Source organism: Mustela erminea, chromosome 2, assembly GCF_009829155.1.
Source record: "Mustela erminea isolate mMusErm1 chromosome 2, mMusErm1.Pri, whole genome shotgun sequence".
Taxonomy (NCBI): Eukaryota; Metazoa; Chordata; class Mammalia; order Carnivora; family Mustelidae; genus Mustela; species Mustela erminea.
The window spans coordinates 111342575-111359597 of NC_045615.1; positions in this window are offsets into that span (position 1 = coordinate 111342575).

Here is a 17023-nt window from a genome sequence, read left to right on the forward strand (position 1 = left end):
CATGAAAGCAAATAAATTTTTTGAAAGTATCTATTTTAAACAAGCTTGTAAACAAAATTTAAAACACATGAAAAACTTAATGCTTTTTGAAAAGGACAATGAACAGAATTTTAAAAAAAATCAAAACATGAATTCACTCCAGATGAAATTATTTTAGGAACCAGTCTGACAAAGACTTTTGTGTGTATTTAAGACATCAAAGCAAACCAAACCAAACCAAAACAAAAAAACCCCAGAGATATTTTCTATTAAAAGTGGAAGTATTACAGGCAAGTATTATAGTCAAATAACACAACACATGCAAAATAGTATACCATATGATTTCCACCTCCTAAAGTTTAAAAACTGGAAAAACTCACGTGGTTTTAGAAGTTAGGATAAGGATATTGTTATTTTGTAGTGTAAAGAAGAAGAGGAAAGGGTGCAAGGGGGCATGAGGGAATTTCGGGATAATATTTGCATACTAGGTTGTAATAATTCATTGGCATATATACTTCTTATGTATACTTTTCTCTGTATCTGTGTTATAATACAAAGAGTTTATTTGAAAATGGGAAAATAGCGGCACCGGGTGGCTCAGTTGGTTGAGCATCTGACTCTTGATTTTGCCTCAGGTCATGATCTCAGGGTCATGAGATAGAGCCCTCTGATGGCCTCCATGCTCAGCATAGTTTTTCTTTCTCTCTGCCCCATCCCGTGGTGCTCTCTCTTTTTCAAATAAATAAATCTTTTTTTTTTTAAATGGGAAAATAAACTAGGCAGAAAAAGGAACAACTGGCTTTATAAATAAATCTTGGGAATTAGAAGTATAGTTATTGAAACTAAGTAGTCAAAAATTATGTGGGGTTTTCTGGGTTCCATAAATAACACCTCTCTGTATACTACTATATTTGAAGCCAGTTGAGAGATAGATCCCGAAGACAGGAAGAGAGAGACAGAGACAGAGAGAGAGAGAGAGAGAAAGTATAAGTGAGCCTTATTAAGTGGAAGAATCCAGACCAAAAGCCATATATTGTATAATTCCATTGATATGAAATGACCAGAATAGACAAATCTACAGAGACAAAAAGTAGATTAGTGATTTCCAGGGGCTGGGAGTAGGGTAGGGTGGGGTGTGGCTGCTAATGGATACAAGGTTTGTTTTTGGCATGCTAAACTTGTTCTGGAATTAGATAGTAGAGTTGTACAACTTTGTGGCTCTCCAGAAAAATAAATGAATAGTAGAGTTTAAATTTATTTATTTATTATTTATTTATTTGACAGAGATCACGAGTAGGCAGAGAGGCAGGCAGAGAGAGGGCGGGGGTGGGGGTGGGGAGCAGGCTCCCTGTTGAGCAGAGAGCCCATGTGGGGCTTGATCCCAGGACCCTGAGATAATGATCTAAGTGGAAGGCTTAACCCACTGAGCCACCCAGGCACCCTGAATAGTAGAGTTTAAAGGGGTGAATGTGACAGTATGTGAGTTATATGTCAATTTAAAAGAAAGAAAAAAGAAAAAAGTGAGTTTTGCCACTGATATAACAGCTATGTTGGAGGACAAGGCCAAACTATGCAGCCAAGTGCCAAGTAAGTTTGCTGATATTCCTTGCTTACTCTGCTTTTAGAGTACCCCATCTCCAGTTGGATCACACCCATGGATATTTTTGGGGTGGCACACAGGCACCCAGGCACCCAGGATTGCTGTCTCATATCAATTCAAAATGCAGAAAGAGGAAAAGATTCCAGGGCTTATAGCCTTTATGATGGATTAGTTCTATCCAATCAAAGAGTGTGAAGTAATGCCTGCCACCCAGAAATCAGGTGCAAGGAGTGTGTAAGGGATGAAGCAAGAATAAAGCATGTCATTTTCTAGGGTACATCTCTTCATAGAGATACTTGAGGAGTGAGGCATAAGTCCCTCACCCCCTTTTTAAAGTTCTTAATTATTTACATAACCTCTACACCCAGTGTAGGGGCTTGAACTCACAACCCCAGGATCAAGAGCTGCATGTTCTTCTGACTAAGCCAGCTAGGTACTCCATAAGTCTTACTTTCTAACAAAATCAGCTCTAGGTTGGCAGGACACGAAGTGAGAATTTGTGCATTAAAGATAGTAGTGACGAATTCACTGTATTCAACACTGTCTTCTCATTGTAGGGAAGCTGCAAAATATCAGAGAGAAAGGGAAACTTTAAAGCCATGACAGATAAAAGGCTGACAACTTAGAAAGAAACAGCAGTTAGACTTATAATTGACTTTTCAGTCAGCAAAACAGATGCCAGAAGAGTCTTAATTACCATTGTAAAATGTCAACCAAGAATAATAATCAAGGTGAATTATTCAAGATTGATGATAAATAAATATATTTTCAGATATATAAAAGTGCAAGAATTTACTAGACAAATATTACCAATATAAGAATCATTAAAGATACAGAGTATAGAAAAGTGAATGCATAGGTAGGCCCTGGGATACAAGATGCAATAGAGGGCACATTGTATTGGAAAATGTATCTAAGAGTTGATGTAAAAGAAACAAAGTAAAAAAAAAATGCCAATGTCATGTTTTTCTTTAAGATAAAGCTAAGAAATGGACATTTGATGGACATAGAGTGCTAAAATCCTTTTTATGTCTAAGAGGGAGACAAAAATACTGTAATCTTCAGAGTATTAGAATAATGTGTAGCTAATTATGTATGCTAAAAAGTTAACTAAGGCCATGGTAATAAAATCTACAGGTGGATAAAAAAGGCATGTAAAAAACATTACCTAATTGAGACAAGAAAAAGAAAAAAAGATAAAAAAGCAAAGAAAATATTGGTAAACTCCAAACACAAAATAAGATGTAGAAATAATTTAAAATAAATCAGGTATTGGGAATTGTACAAGTAGATTAAGTCTTCATAAGACAGAGATTTTTAGATGGATATAAAAACAAAATCCAGCCATATGCTGCTGATGAAGCTTACCACAAAAACAAAACTACATGGAAAGGTTAAAAACAAAGAGATGGGAAAATAAACTAATTAGTGTAGCAATATTAATATCATACAATATAGATTTAAAGTATTAATCGAAGAAGAGGACAATTGTGTAAAGAACAGTTCTCTGAGAAGATTTAACAATCACAATCCATTTGCACCTAAAGGCATATCCTTGAAAATCATGAAGTAAAAACAGGACACAATATAAGGAAAGATGGTCAAATCAACAATTTTAGTGGGAGAGTTAACCCCTGTCAGTTACTTACAGAGCAAGCTGAGGGGATATTTGTAAGAATAGACAATATTTAAGCAACACAATTAAGAAGCTTACTCTAACAGATAGGATAGAATTCTAAGTTGAACAAAGATGGAATATGACATGTCTTATAAGTACATGTGAAGTATTTACACTATGATCACATTCAGACACAGAACCCTTAATAAATTTCAAAGACTCAGTGCATTCCATGTTCTCTAACCAAAAGGCAATTCGACTAGAAATAATAAAAAAATATTTTAAAAGCCACAGTATATTTCAGAAATGGAATTATACATCCACAAATCCATTGGTGTGATAAAATACATTAATGAAAGAATAAGAACCATATGATACTCTCAATAGATGCTGAAAAAGCTTATGACAAAGTACAGCATCCTTTCTTGATCAAAACTCTTCACAGTGTAGGCATAGAGTACGTACCTCAGTATCATCAAACCATCTATGAAACATCCACAGCAAATATCATTCTTAGTGGGCAAAAACTGTGAACTTTTCCCTAAGGTCAGGAATATGGTAGGGATGTCCACTATCACCACTGCTATTCAACATAGTACTTGAAGTCCTAGCCTCAGCAATCAGACAACAAAAAGAAAGTAAAGGCATCCAAATTGGCAAAGAAGAAGTCAAACTCTCACTCTTTGCAGATGATGTGATACTTTATATGGAAAACCCAAAAGCCTCCACTCCCAAAGTGCTAGAACTCATACAGGAATTCAGTAAAGTGTCAGGATACAGAATCAATGCACAGAAGTCAGTTGTATTTCTATACACCAACAGCAAGACAGAAAAAAGAGAAATTAAGGAGTCAATCCCATTTATAATTGTACCCAAAGCTGTAAGATATCTAGGAATAAACCTAACCAAAGAGGCAGAGAATCTATACTCAGAAAACTATAAAGTACTCATGAAAGAAATTGAGGAAGACACAAAGAAATGGAAAAGTGTTCCATGCTCATGGACTGGAAAAACAAATATTGTGAAAATGTCTATGCCACCTAAAGCAATGTACACATTTAATGCAATCCCCTTCAAAATACCATCAATTTTTTTCAAAGAAATGGAACAAATAATTCTAAAATTTATATGGAACCAGAAGAATGTTGAAAAAGAAAACCAAAGTAGATGGCATCACAATTCCAGACTTCAAGCTCTATTACAAAGCTGTCATCATCAAGACAGCATGGTACTGGCACAAAAACAGACACATAGATCAGTGGAACAGAATAGAGAGCCCAGAAATAGACCATCAACTCTGTGGTCAGCTAATCTTCAACAAAGCAGGAAAGAATGTCCAATGGATAAAAGACAGTCTCTTCAAAAATGGTGTTGGGAAAATTGGACAGCCACATGCAGAAGAATAAAACTGGACCATTTTCTTACAGCACACACAAATATAGAATGGATGAAAGATGTCAAGGTGAGACAGGAATCCATCAAAATTCTTGAAGAGTACACAGGCAGCAACCTCTTCAATCTCAGCCACAGCAACTTCTTCCTAGAAACATCACCAGAGGCAAGAGAAACAAGGGCAGAAATGAACTATTGGGACTTCATCAAGTTCAAAACTTTTGCACAGCAAAGGAAACAGTCCACAAAACGAAAAGACAACTGACAGAATGGGAGAAGACTGGGAGAGAAGTGGTTGGAACTAGAGGGTATTATGCTAGGCAAAATAAATCAGTCAGAGAAAACAAATACCATATGATCTCTCTGATAAGAGAAATTTGAGAGGTAGGGCAGGGGTTTGAGGGTCAAAGGGAGGAAAAAATGAAACAAGATGGGACTGTGGGGGGGAGACAAACCATAGGGGACTCTTAATCTCAGGAAACAAACTGATGGTTGCTGGTTGGGCAGGGGAAGGGGTTGGGTGGCTGGATGATGGACATTGGGGAGGGTATGTACTATGGTGAGTGCTGTGAATTGTATAAGACTGATGAATAACAGACCTGTACTCCTGAAACAAATAATACATTATATGTTAATAAAAAACGAAATTATACTTAAAATGATTAATGAATTAAAGTGTAAATCCAGTGAAATTACAAAATGTTGGAATAATTCATCAACATTTAATGCATTTCTTAACAGTAAATGATTAAACATAAATTACTTATTTGGTTCAAAAAGCTTAAAAAAAAAAACAAGAACAACAAAAACAACCTGAATGTTGTAGGAAAAAGAAAGTAATAAAAAAAAAACCCAAAATTAAATGGAAAATAAAGGAAACATACAAAGAACCAAGAAAATCTAAATATTGTTTTTTGATAACAAACTGGTAATAGATTAACCCTTAGAAAACTGGTAAGAACAAAAAGGTGCATGAGAATAAACAAAAGTATGTAACTTGTATCCAGTAGGGCTGTGAAAACAGTAGAAAGGATACTACAAACATATTTATATTACAAAAAAATTGATTTCAATCTTAGATAAATAACAGTTTTGTCGAAAAATATGTTTAAAATACTAATTTGAGTCAGGAAGATGTAAAGAATGTAAATAAAAGAATAATCATCAAAGAAGGGTGATAATAATTAAAAATCTCCCTCTCTCTACCTATTAACCCCAGTCCAGATATGCATTAAAGACATCTGTCTTACAGCACAGATAATTTTTTTTAAAGATTTTATTTATTTATTTGACAGAGAGAGAGATCACAAGTAGGCAGAGAGGCAGGCAGAGAGAGAGAGAGAGAGAGGAGGAAGCGGGCTCTCCACTGAGCAGAGAGACCGATGTGGGACTCAATCCCAGGAACCTGAGATCATGACCCGAGCTGAAGGCAGAGGCTTAACCCACTGAGCCACCCAGGTGCCCCCAGCACAGATAATTTTAACAAGTAAGTTTTACCAGTCCTTTGAGGAACAGATCTTCATCTTATAAAACTGTTCCAAAGAATTAAAATGGAAAGCTACTTAGCTTTTTTTGTGTGTGTGTGACGATATCATAATCTTGATATTTAAACTAGATCAAGAAAGGAAAATAAAGTTATAGATAAGTTTCATTTAAGAATACAGATGCAGAAACTAAATAAAATATAAAGAAATTGAAGTCAGCTAATGCGTGGGTTACATATATAGTCTCAGGTATATAAATGTCAAATATGATTTATTTCAGCAATGTAAGGATAGCTGTATATGAGAAAATCTTATCATGTAATTCATCATATTAACAGATTAAAAGTGTATACCACAGGACCATATGATCATGTGATTGCTTCCATAGAAACTTTTAATAGGATCCATAAACTACTAGAAATACTAGCATTCAGTAAATTTATTAGATGTAAGATCAATGTAAAAACATTAATAGCCATCTTAAACACCAGAAATATGAGTGGAATATAAATTTAGCACATTATAAGGCTCTAAGTGATAAATTTACCAAAAAAAATTTAATATCTTTATAGAGAAAATTACAAAATATTTTTGAAAGCCACAGAATGGATGTAGGAGAGTTGATATACTATATTCATGGATAAAAAGATTAATGAAGACAGTAATCTTCCAAAGTTGTTCTAAACTGTTAATGAAATTTTAATTAAAATCCTAATTTTTCATGGAAATTGACAAGCTCATCTTAGAAATAATATGGAAGAAAGGGACATAATAGTTAAAACTTTAGGAAAAAAGATGGTAGGGGTGCCATTGCTCAGTGGGGAATCTGCTTGAGGGTCTTTCCCTCTTCCTCTGTCCCTCCTGCTCTTGCTCTCTAGAATGAATGGATAAATCTAAGAAAGGGAGGAAGAAAGAAAGAAAGAAGGAAAGAAAGAAAGTGTGAATTGCCTTATAGATAGTAAGAATTTCTTAATTTTTAATACTATAGTAATTAAGGCACATGGCATTGGTTAGGGGATAAATAAATGGACCAAGACCACAGAAAAATTCTGTGCATATGTGGAAACTTGGGATATGACAAAGTGGCATTTTTAAAAACTATGCAAAAAAGTTATTTGGCAAAAAACCATTTGGAAAAAAATGATTAAAATCACATCCCTGCCACACACCATACACAAAATGGCTAAAGATAGGATGTGATAAGCAAATGTTCAAATATTTAGAAGAAAATATAGGAGAAAACCTTTTTGACTTTAGGTTAAAAAAACTTATAAAAAAAACTATAAAAGATAAAAATAAATTTGAGTATATGAAAATGAAAATGTTTTAGTATAAGATGATATAAATTTAAAATAAGTCATAGACTTATTAAATAAGCCATAGGCTAGATGAAGATATTCACAACTTCTAGAGTTTAATAACTCCTGCGTATCACTGTGAAATGCAAACATTTTGATAGGATAAGGGATAAAGGCATTGAATGGACAATCTGCAGAAGAGGAAATGTGAATGGCTAAAGAAAATGAGGTTATCTCACTAATAATCAGAGAAATATCAAATAAAACAGTAATATATGTCTCCTCACAGTTATCAACCTGGAAAAAAGAATGAAAGTTGGCTAACTTTAAAGTTTGATGGTGATAATGGAGACTTAGCAACCCACCCCTGCCCATGAGAGTATCCACCAGTTCAACCAATTTGGAGAATAATTTGGCAATATTTGGTCAATTTAAAATGTGCCTAAATTTTGAATTGGGGAAGTGAATGTATGATGGTTCAGGGTCAATTTCAGGTGCTCAGTGTTAGATTTCACTTCTAGCACCTGGGGTGGGGAGGGAGCACAATAAGTTGGGGGAAAGGTTGGGTTGAACATCAACAGTACAATACATGCCTGCCCCACAGTCCAGCAAATCCACTCTCTCCTTGCTCATTGTTCACCAGGAGATATATAGGAACATTCATAGCAGTGTTGTTGATAATAGCAAAACACCAGAAGTAATTAGAACAAATAGGACAATATTTAAATAAATTGTGATTTGCAAGTACTAGAGATCCTTTATAGCACTTAGATGAATGAAAGTATATGCTTCTTTGTGGCTATAACTCAAAACACAAAGTAGTGTAGTTTAAGGAGGCAACCTGAAAAATGAAAAAATACCATATGACAGACATCATTTATATCAAGTTTGAAAACCTACAAAATTCTATTTTTAATGGATGCATGCACCTATAACAATAGTGTAAGACATGCAAAAGAAAGATACATGCAAAGTCGAGATGGTGATTTCCACTGGGGAGGGCAGGAGGTAATGTGGCTGGGCACATGTATAAAGGGAAGATTAGCTTCTTCTATAATGTTTTGTTCTCTAAAAAAAAATACCAAGCAAGTTGGCATAATTCGATTAAGCTCGGGTGATGAGTAGTACACGGTAATTATTAGGTGATAGAGGTGAAGAGGAGATATATTGCTTTTCAGAAGGCTGGAGCAATGATAGATCAAGAAAGTGATTCAGTTGAAGAAAGATTATTATTATTCCTATTTTAGAATAGGGAAACAATCTCCGGAAGAATAAGACATTAAAGATGTACTAGGAAGGGGATAAATGATGAGTTTTGTTTTGTTTTAAGATTTTATTTATTTATTTGACAGACAGAGATCACAAGTAGGCAGAAGGGCAGGCAGAGAGAGGGAGGGCGGGGGAAGCAGGCTCCCTGCCGAGCAGAGAGCCTGATGTGGGGCTTGATCCCAGGACCCTGAGATCATGACCTGAGCCAAAGGCAGAGGCTTAACCCACTGAGCTACCCAGGCACCCATGATGAGTTTGTTTTAAATTCTTCCACATCCTTTATGTCTTTACTTGGATACTTTCTACTCTAAGATATGGGTCAGCTGTCGACTTTTCCAGGAAGACCCCAGAATGAGGTGTTCCCTCATATGTGCTCCTATAAGAACTTGTGGACATACTACTTCATTGTTGCCTTATTTTATAATTGTATGCTACATTCACAACTTTCACTTGAGTATATTGACTGTGTTTTATTTATTTCTGTATTTCTAAGCGTGGTGTCTGGCATATATAGGCATTGAATAAACATTTACTATAATAAATTAGTCTTATTTTAGTATCTGCCTTTCATGACGTTGGAACTCAATAAATACTATTGACTTTTAGATAAATAGATATATAGAGGAAATATGACATCTAAAAAGAAATCTTTAACAGGCTCTTTGAGATGTTCAGTTTGGGAAGTGCAAGAGAGGGTGAAGGGATCGAAGACTTGGAGGGCAAGAAGGCCCAAAACAGAATTCCAATAAGAGGAGAAATAATTAATAAATAATAATACTTAAGAAATTTGCTTATGGTCGCACAGCTAGGAAATGAGGAGGCCTAAATGTAAATTCAGAGCTTTTCATGCCCACGCCACATCTGTGCTACCAACCACAATACTGTTTTTCAAGTAAATGACCATGAATGTTTTTAGCTGTGTTCTTTAATAAAGGTTAGTTACTCACTTTGGAATATAAGGTTAGAGCGAATGCTAGATGCTTTGTGAACTGTATTGTGTGGTTGGAAGGAAGGAAGGATGCTCTTCCCATTGGTGTTGCCACCAAAAGTCATTTTGGCTCCAGAGCTTTTTTCAGCAACCCCAGAAGGAGCCTCAGTCATACTTCTCAGAGCTCCTGGTGCCAGTGGACCCCTCCCCACCCCACCCCCATTCAGAGACTTGAGCCTAACTGTTTTTCAGTTGAGCTATAATAAAGGTGTTATAATAATGAGGTTCTAGGAAGAAGCCAAGGTAAAACAAACCCAGGTCTTGAAATTACATTTGTCGCTTTTGGTGAGGAGAAAGTGGAGCTAAATGTGAGGGGGCTGAGAGAGCCATGCCTTAATCGTCAACACCAGCCCCCTTTATTGAAGAGCTGTGAAGCACCAGGCATGGGAATACCTGCTTTATATACTTGGTCACGTTTAATAACACGATGCAAGGTCAGCATAGCAGAATTGCAGCATACAGTCCTACATGCATTTAACTTGGGTGCATTTTAACTTGCAGGGGAGAAGGAGAGGAAGATGGAGAAGTAGCAGAAAAAAGAAATAGAAGGAAGAAAATGGGGGTAGGTAGGGAGAAAGGAAGGAGTATGCACAGGATATATTTCAATAGTGCATTCAGGTTTGGTTAGCTTTCTACTAATTAGTGTTTGGCTTAGAGTAACCTGAGATGGGCACATGAAAGCATTATTCTCCAAAATGACCTCTGGTTCAGATGCTTCTCATTTGGGGAGCATCAGCTGTGCTAAGTGCAGTTCTAATGTTTAAATAGTTCCCATTCAACACAGCCCTCATGTGCAACCCAAGGGCTTCATCTAGTTTTTAGATGAAGAAGCAGCCATCTCTCTAAACACTGGAAAAGAAACGGGCTCTGCTGGTCTAAATGAAATATAGTGGCACATGGGCTCCAAAGTAGCAGCCTTCCTGGAGATTAAAAAAAAAATGACATGACTCTTGCCTTACAGTCTGACTAGAGTCAAACCACTGAATGTACCCATTAGTACTGTTTTCTGTAATCCTAAAATGCTGGAACTGATGTCTGGAAAGGAACAACAGATTGACTTCCCTGGACTTGCCTGGGGAGTAAGGGCTGAGTTGGGCTGAGCTGGGTTGGAGTCCTGTTTCCTTTCCTCCAAAGCTCTCTTCGGGTTCTTATCTGCTGCCTCAGGTAGATTATAGAACAAAGGTTGACAGGTGTACTTTGGCTGCCAGAGAAGGGAGAAACACTGCATAGGTTTTACAGGGATCAGATTGCAGCAGTGTGCTGGAATGACCTAACAAAGCTGGATTCAAAACCAACATCGTTCAAGTAAAAACTCTGAATTTTAATCTCTGTAGAACTGGTCAGTTTCCTTACATTACTCCATTCCCTTGACAAACTAGCTTCTAAGAGCATGTTTCTATTCCCTTTAGGGAAGATGGTGACTCCCCCAGAAATAAAACGGGCATGTTTGTCACTTGAAATGAACTGACGACTTAGAATAGCAGTGCTTATTTCTGCAATTTGTCTTCCCCTTGCCTTCCCCGTGGTCATCAGGGTTTAATATCCTGGGTGGTGGGAAATGAAAGGCGGTGTGTATTTTTCCTTGATATTTTCAAATTTGAATTTCCTGCTGTTAGTGCTCTTGATGCTCAGTTGAAATTAGAGCAGGATGAACTTCTTGAACTGTCACCAACTTGGCCACAGGCTGACTCCAGAACCTCCTACAGGGAAAGTTCCCTGAAGGGACAGCATGAAATGTCTCTGCAGGAGAGATTAAATGGTTTAATAATGTCCTATTAAACCCACAGCTTTGGAACAATACTGAGCCTTTCAATACCACTTGTCACGCGAAGCTCCCATTTAAGTGATTTTAATCTCCGATAAGGTTTTTACTATTAGAAAAGAAGGCACTGGCAATATTATCACTTTTTAGCCTTTTTTGGGCTATGGGATGGTGAGCTTTTGTCAGATTCTCATAAAGCACGTTAAATGGTTGCTTACGTGGGTAGGAGGAAATAGAGTGGGTTTGTGAATAAGCAGGTGTAAATAATAATAAAGAGTGAATCAAGCACCAATAACAACAGTATGCCTTGAATTAAGAAGTTGGATTTCTTCAACTCTGTTCATAAATTAAAGAAACAGGCAGAACAAAAGAAAACAAAAGAAGAAAACAAAACTAGATTTGCCAGAATAGAGCATATCTGTGTTGTTTCCATTCCCAATGGACAAATGAAGTGTCAAAATTAAGTGTATAATTCTATCAAGGGAGTAAGCAGAGAGCTCCAAGTAGATTTTTGAAGCTCCTTATTCTTAACTCTCTTGGATATCACAGTTTTCTTTAAACTACTATTTTTCTTATTACTGTAGCCAGGTGATTTTTTTAGAAAATAAACTTAATTTTAGAGCAGTTTTAGATTTATAGAACAATTTCAAAGTTAGTATAGAGACTTCCCATATACCCTGTACCCTGGCTCTCCTACTATTAACAGCTTAGGTTAGTATGGCATGTTTATTATACTTGATGAACCTTTGAGTTCATCATCATGAACCATTGAGACCTTTTATTAACTGAAATTCATACTTCGTTCATATTCCCGGGGATTTTACTTCATATCTTCTTCTGTTCCAATATCTCATCCAGGATCCCACATCATGTTTCGTTGTCATGTCTCCTTAGGCTCCTTTTAGCTATGGCAGTTTTGCAATCCTTTTTTCTTTCTATGACCTTGACAGTTTTGAGGGGTACTGGTTGGGTATTTTGTCTAATGTCCCTCAATTGGATTTTGTGTGATGTTTTTCGCATGGTCAGATTGGGGTTTTGTGACTTTTGGAGTAAGATCAGAGAAGTAAAGGGCCATTTTTACCACCTCTTTATCTCTCTATCTCTAGAAATTGAACTCTCTCTATATGTGTATATATGTGTATAGGCATACCGTTACTGCACTTTGCTTCATGGTGCTTTATAGATGTTGTGGGTTTTTTTTTTTTTTCTTGTTTTGTTTTTTACAAGTTAAGGCTGTGGCAACTCTGTGTTGAGCAAGTCTGTTGGCACCATTTGCCAACAATAGCATTTGTTCACTTTGTGTTTCTGCGTCACATTCTGGTAATACCTGGAATATTTCAAACTCTTTCATTATTATTATATGTTACAGTGATCTGTGACCAATGATTACTATTGATGATTGGCATTTTTTAGCAATGAAGTATACTTTAAGGTATATAAAATTTTTTAGACACAATGCTATTGCACACATAGTAGACTGCGGTATAGTATAAACACAACTTTTATATGCATTGGGAAACAAAAAATGTATTTGATTCACTTTATTGAGATTATCGAGATACTTGCTTTATTGCAGTGGTCTGAAACCAAACCTAAAATATCTCTGAGGTATGCTTATATATATGGTTATATCTCTATCTATTATCTATCTATCATCTATCTACAGATAGACACCTATGCTCTTCTTTCTTCTCTTCTTTTTTTTTCTCTTCTCTCCCTCCCTCCCTCCTTTTCCTTCCTTCCTTCCTCACTACCTCCGTCCCTTCTGTTCCCTTCCCTTCCCTTCCTTCCTCTCCCCTCCCCTTTCTCTTCTCTCTCTTTCTCTTCTCTCCTCTTGCCTTCCTTGCCCTCCCCTTTCTTCTTTTCTTTCCTCTCCTTTCCGTTTCTTTCTCGTTTTCTTTTTTCAGAGACAGATTCAGGAATTGGATAATACTATTGTGGAGGTCTACATCCAAAATCTGCAGAGCAGGCTGGAGGACCATGATAGAGTTGTAGTCTGAGTCCAAAGGTAGTATTCTGATAGAATTCCTTCTTGCTCAAGGGAAGTCAGTCTTTGTTCTATTAAGGCATTCAACTGATTGGATGAGGCCCACCACAGTTTGGAGAATAATCTGCTTTACTCAGAGTCCACTGATTTAAATGTTAATCTCATCCAAAATGACCTTTACAGAAATGTCCAGAATAATATTGACTAAATGTTTGGGCATGGTTGCCCTGCCAAGCTGAAACATAATATTAACTATCATAAGCAGACTCATGAAAAGATGATAATAATTTCCTTTTCTACCCCTCCTCCAACCTCAGACTTGTATTCCAGAGGCCCAAGGAGGAATTCATAAGACTTTTTTTTCATTAAGAAATGGAGATTGATTTTTTTGATGAGGAGCAGAGGGAGTCTAAAGATGGAGAGTTGAAAGTTACCTGAGTTCAGCAGCAGAGCACCACATTCCCTAAGACTGAGGATTTTCAGACGTGAGATGTTTCTCAATATGGCAAGAATCTATGCCCCCGTCAAGTGAAGCTCTTGGAGATGGTCAGATGGGGTGCTGGAGTAGAAGGTTGTGTGGGCTAGAAACAAGGTGTCAAGGCTTTGAAAGCTCTGGTAAACACTGAGAGGATAAACTGTCACCCTTCTAATGGAGTGCAAGAACAGGGACACTGAGCATCTCAGTTGCAATCAGGATGGGTGGAAAACAAGAGGCTTGTTTTCATTTTCTAAATGCCATTTAAATCCTCTGATTTTTGTTGAATCTCAGGAGAGAAGAAGGTAGTGAAATGGGAAAAATGATTGCGATTGCTTTTCTTGTTACCCTGGTGAATGAACCTCAGGTTAAACATGATAGCTATGATTCAGAATAAGTAATGGGCTGTGTTTTGTACCTCAGTGTAAGGAGCAAACCATTCCATTATATATAACTAAGTGATGGAAATTAAGGAAGGCATGTCATGTGGTGAGCCCTGGGTGTTATAACACAACTAATGAATCATTGAACTCTACATCAAAAACTAATGATGTACTTACTCTATGTTGACTAATTGAATTTAAATAAATAAAAAATAACTTCAACCTTTATAATTTTTTCTCAGTGGTTTTTGGCATCCAATTTCTTTTGAAATAATTATAATTTTAAAACATAAAGAATTAGAAAATTCTTATATGCAGAGACCTTTCTTCAGTGACAAGAAACATGACTTGCTCAAGGTCATATAATGAAGAGCAAAGGCAAGACTACAACTGAGGCCTAACCCTAACCCAATAGTGCAATTGCAGGATCATAGGCTCTATTTTTAATTTCTTGAGGATTCTCCACACTGTTTTCCAAAGTGGCTGCACCAACTTGCATTCCCACCAACAGCTCCAATACTTGTTGTTTACAGTCTTGTTGATTTTGCCCATTCTGACTGGTATAAGGTGGTAACTCAAGGTGGTTTTTGTTTTTTTTTGTTTTTTAATTTTTATTTATTTATTTATTTATTATTTTTTTAAAAGATTTTATTTATTTACTTGACAGACAGAGATCACAAGTAGGCAGAGAGGCAGAGAGAGAGGAGGAAGCAGGCTCCCTGCTGAGCAGAGAGCCCGATGTGGGGCTCGATCCCAGGACCCTGGGATCATGACCTGAGCCGAAAGCAGAGGCTTCAACCCACTGAGCCACCCAGGCGCCCCTTATTTATTTATTTTTAAAATTTCTTTTCAGTGTTCCAGAATTCATTGTTTATGTGGTTTTGATTTGAATCTCCCTAATGGCTAATGATGATGAACATTTTTCATGTGTCTGTTAGCCATTTATATGTCTTGTTTGGAGAAGTGTATATTCATGTCTTCTACCCATTTTCGATGTGATTATCTGGTTTTTGAGTGTTGAGTTTGAGGAGTTCTTTGTAGATCTGGGATCTCAGCCCTTTGTATGTATTGTCATTTCCAAGTATCTTCTTCCATTCTGTGGTTTGCCTCTTTGTTTTGTTGACTGTTTCCTTTGCTGTGCAGAAGCTTTTGATCTTGTTGAATTCCCAAAAGTTCATTTTCGCCTTTGTTTTCTTTGCCTTTGGAGATGTGTCTTGAAAGAAGTTACTGTAGCCATTGTCAAAGAGGTTACTGTCTGTGTTCTTCTCTAGGATTTTGATAGATTCCTGCCTCATGTTGAGGTCTTTTATCCATTTCAAGTTTATCTTTGTGTGTGGTGTAAGAGAATGGTCAAGTTTCATTCTCCATACATAGCTGTCCAATTTTCCCAGCACCACTTATTGAAGAGACTGTCTTTTTTCCACTGGATATTTTATCCTGGTTTGTTGAAGATTATTTGACCATAGATTTGCAGGTCCATATTTGGTCTCTGTCCTCTGTTCCACTGGTCTATGTGTCTGTTTTAATGCCAGTAACATGCTGTCTTGGTGATCACAGCTTTGTAGTAATCAGGCAAAGTGATGCCCCCAGTTTTATTTTTCTTTTTCAACAATTCCTTAGCAATTTGGGGTCTCTTCTGGTTCCATGTAAATTTTAGGATTGTTTGTTCCAGCACTTTGAAAAATGCTCGTGGAATTTTGATCGAGATGGCATTGAAAGTATAGATTGTTCTAGGCAGTATAGACATTTTAACAATGTTTATTCTTCTGATCCAGGAGCATGGAATGCCTGTCCATCTTTTTGTGTCTTCTTTAATTTCTTTCATGAGTGTTCTGTAGTTCCTTGAGTACAGATCCTGTACCTCTTGCTTAGATTTATTTCCATGTATCTTATGGTTCTTGGTGCTATAGTAAATGGAATCGATTCTCAAATTTCCCTTTCTATATTTTCATTGTTAGTGTATAAGAAACCAACTGATTTCTGTATAATGATTTTGTATCCCCCCACATTACTGAATTGCTGTATGAGTTCTAGTAGTTTGGGGGTAAAGTCTTTTGGGTTTTCCATATAAAGTATCCTGTCATATGTCCACTCTCGCCACTGTTGTTCAACATAGTACTAGAAGTCCTAGCAATAGCAATCAGACAACAAAAAGAAATAAAATGTATTCATATTGTCAAAGAAGAAGTCAAACTCTCTCTCTTTGCACATTCCCTTCTAGTGATGTGAAATGTTAGGGTCTGGGAGGAAATGGTCAAGAAAGAATTCTTGAGATGTCTTTGGTGCAAAAAAGGTGGTTTTATTAATGCATGGGGACAAGGCTCTTGAGCAGAAAGAGCTGCACTAGAGATTGTATGGATTGACTGATTACATACTTCCAAGTTGGGTGAGGGGATTAGGGGTAGTATAAGTCTTTTAGGAATTTGGAAGCAAGGTTTCCAGGATCTTGAAGGGTCATTTACTTCTGTTTAGTAAAACCTTATTCATGAGACCCTTCAGTGGACTATGTTTAGAGGATGATTGCTAACATATATCTTGGTGGGGTGGGGTAGAGATAAAGTTGTTTCCACATGGATTTTCATATGTTACAGAAAACTTACAGGTTCCTGGAGGTCAGGCTAATGTCACCCTAAGTCGGCTTTTTGCCTCTAGCAAGGTAGTTGAGTTCCTGGAGGAAGGTCATCCTTCCTATCCTAAGTACTTATCAATGTGCTATAAAGGAAATTTAACTTTTTTTTTCTATATTTCTTTTGCATTTATTCTCCACATCACTGTACTCTCCATGAAT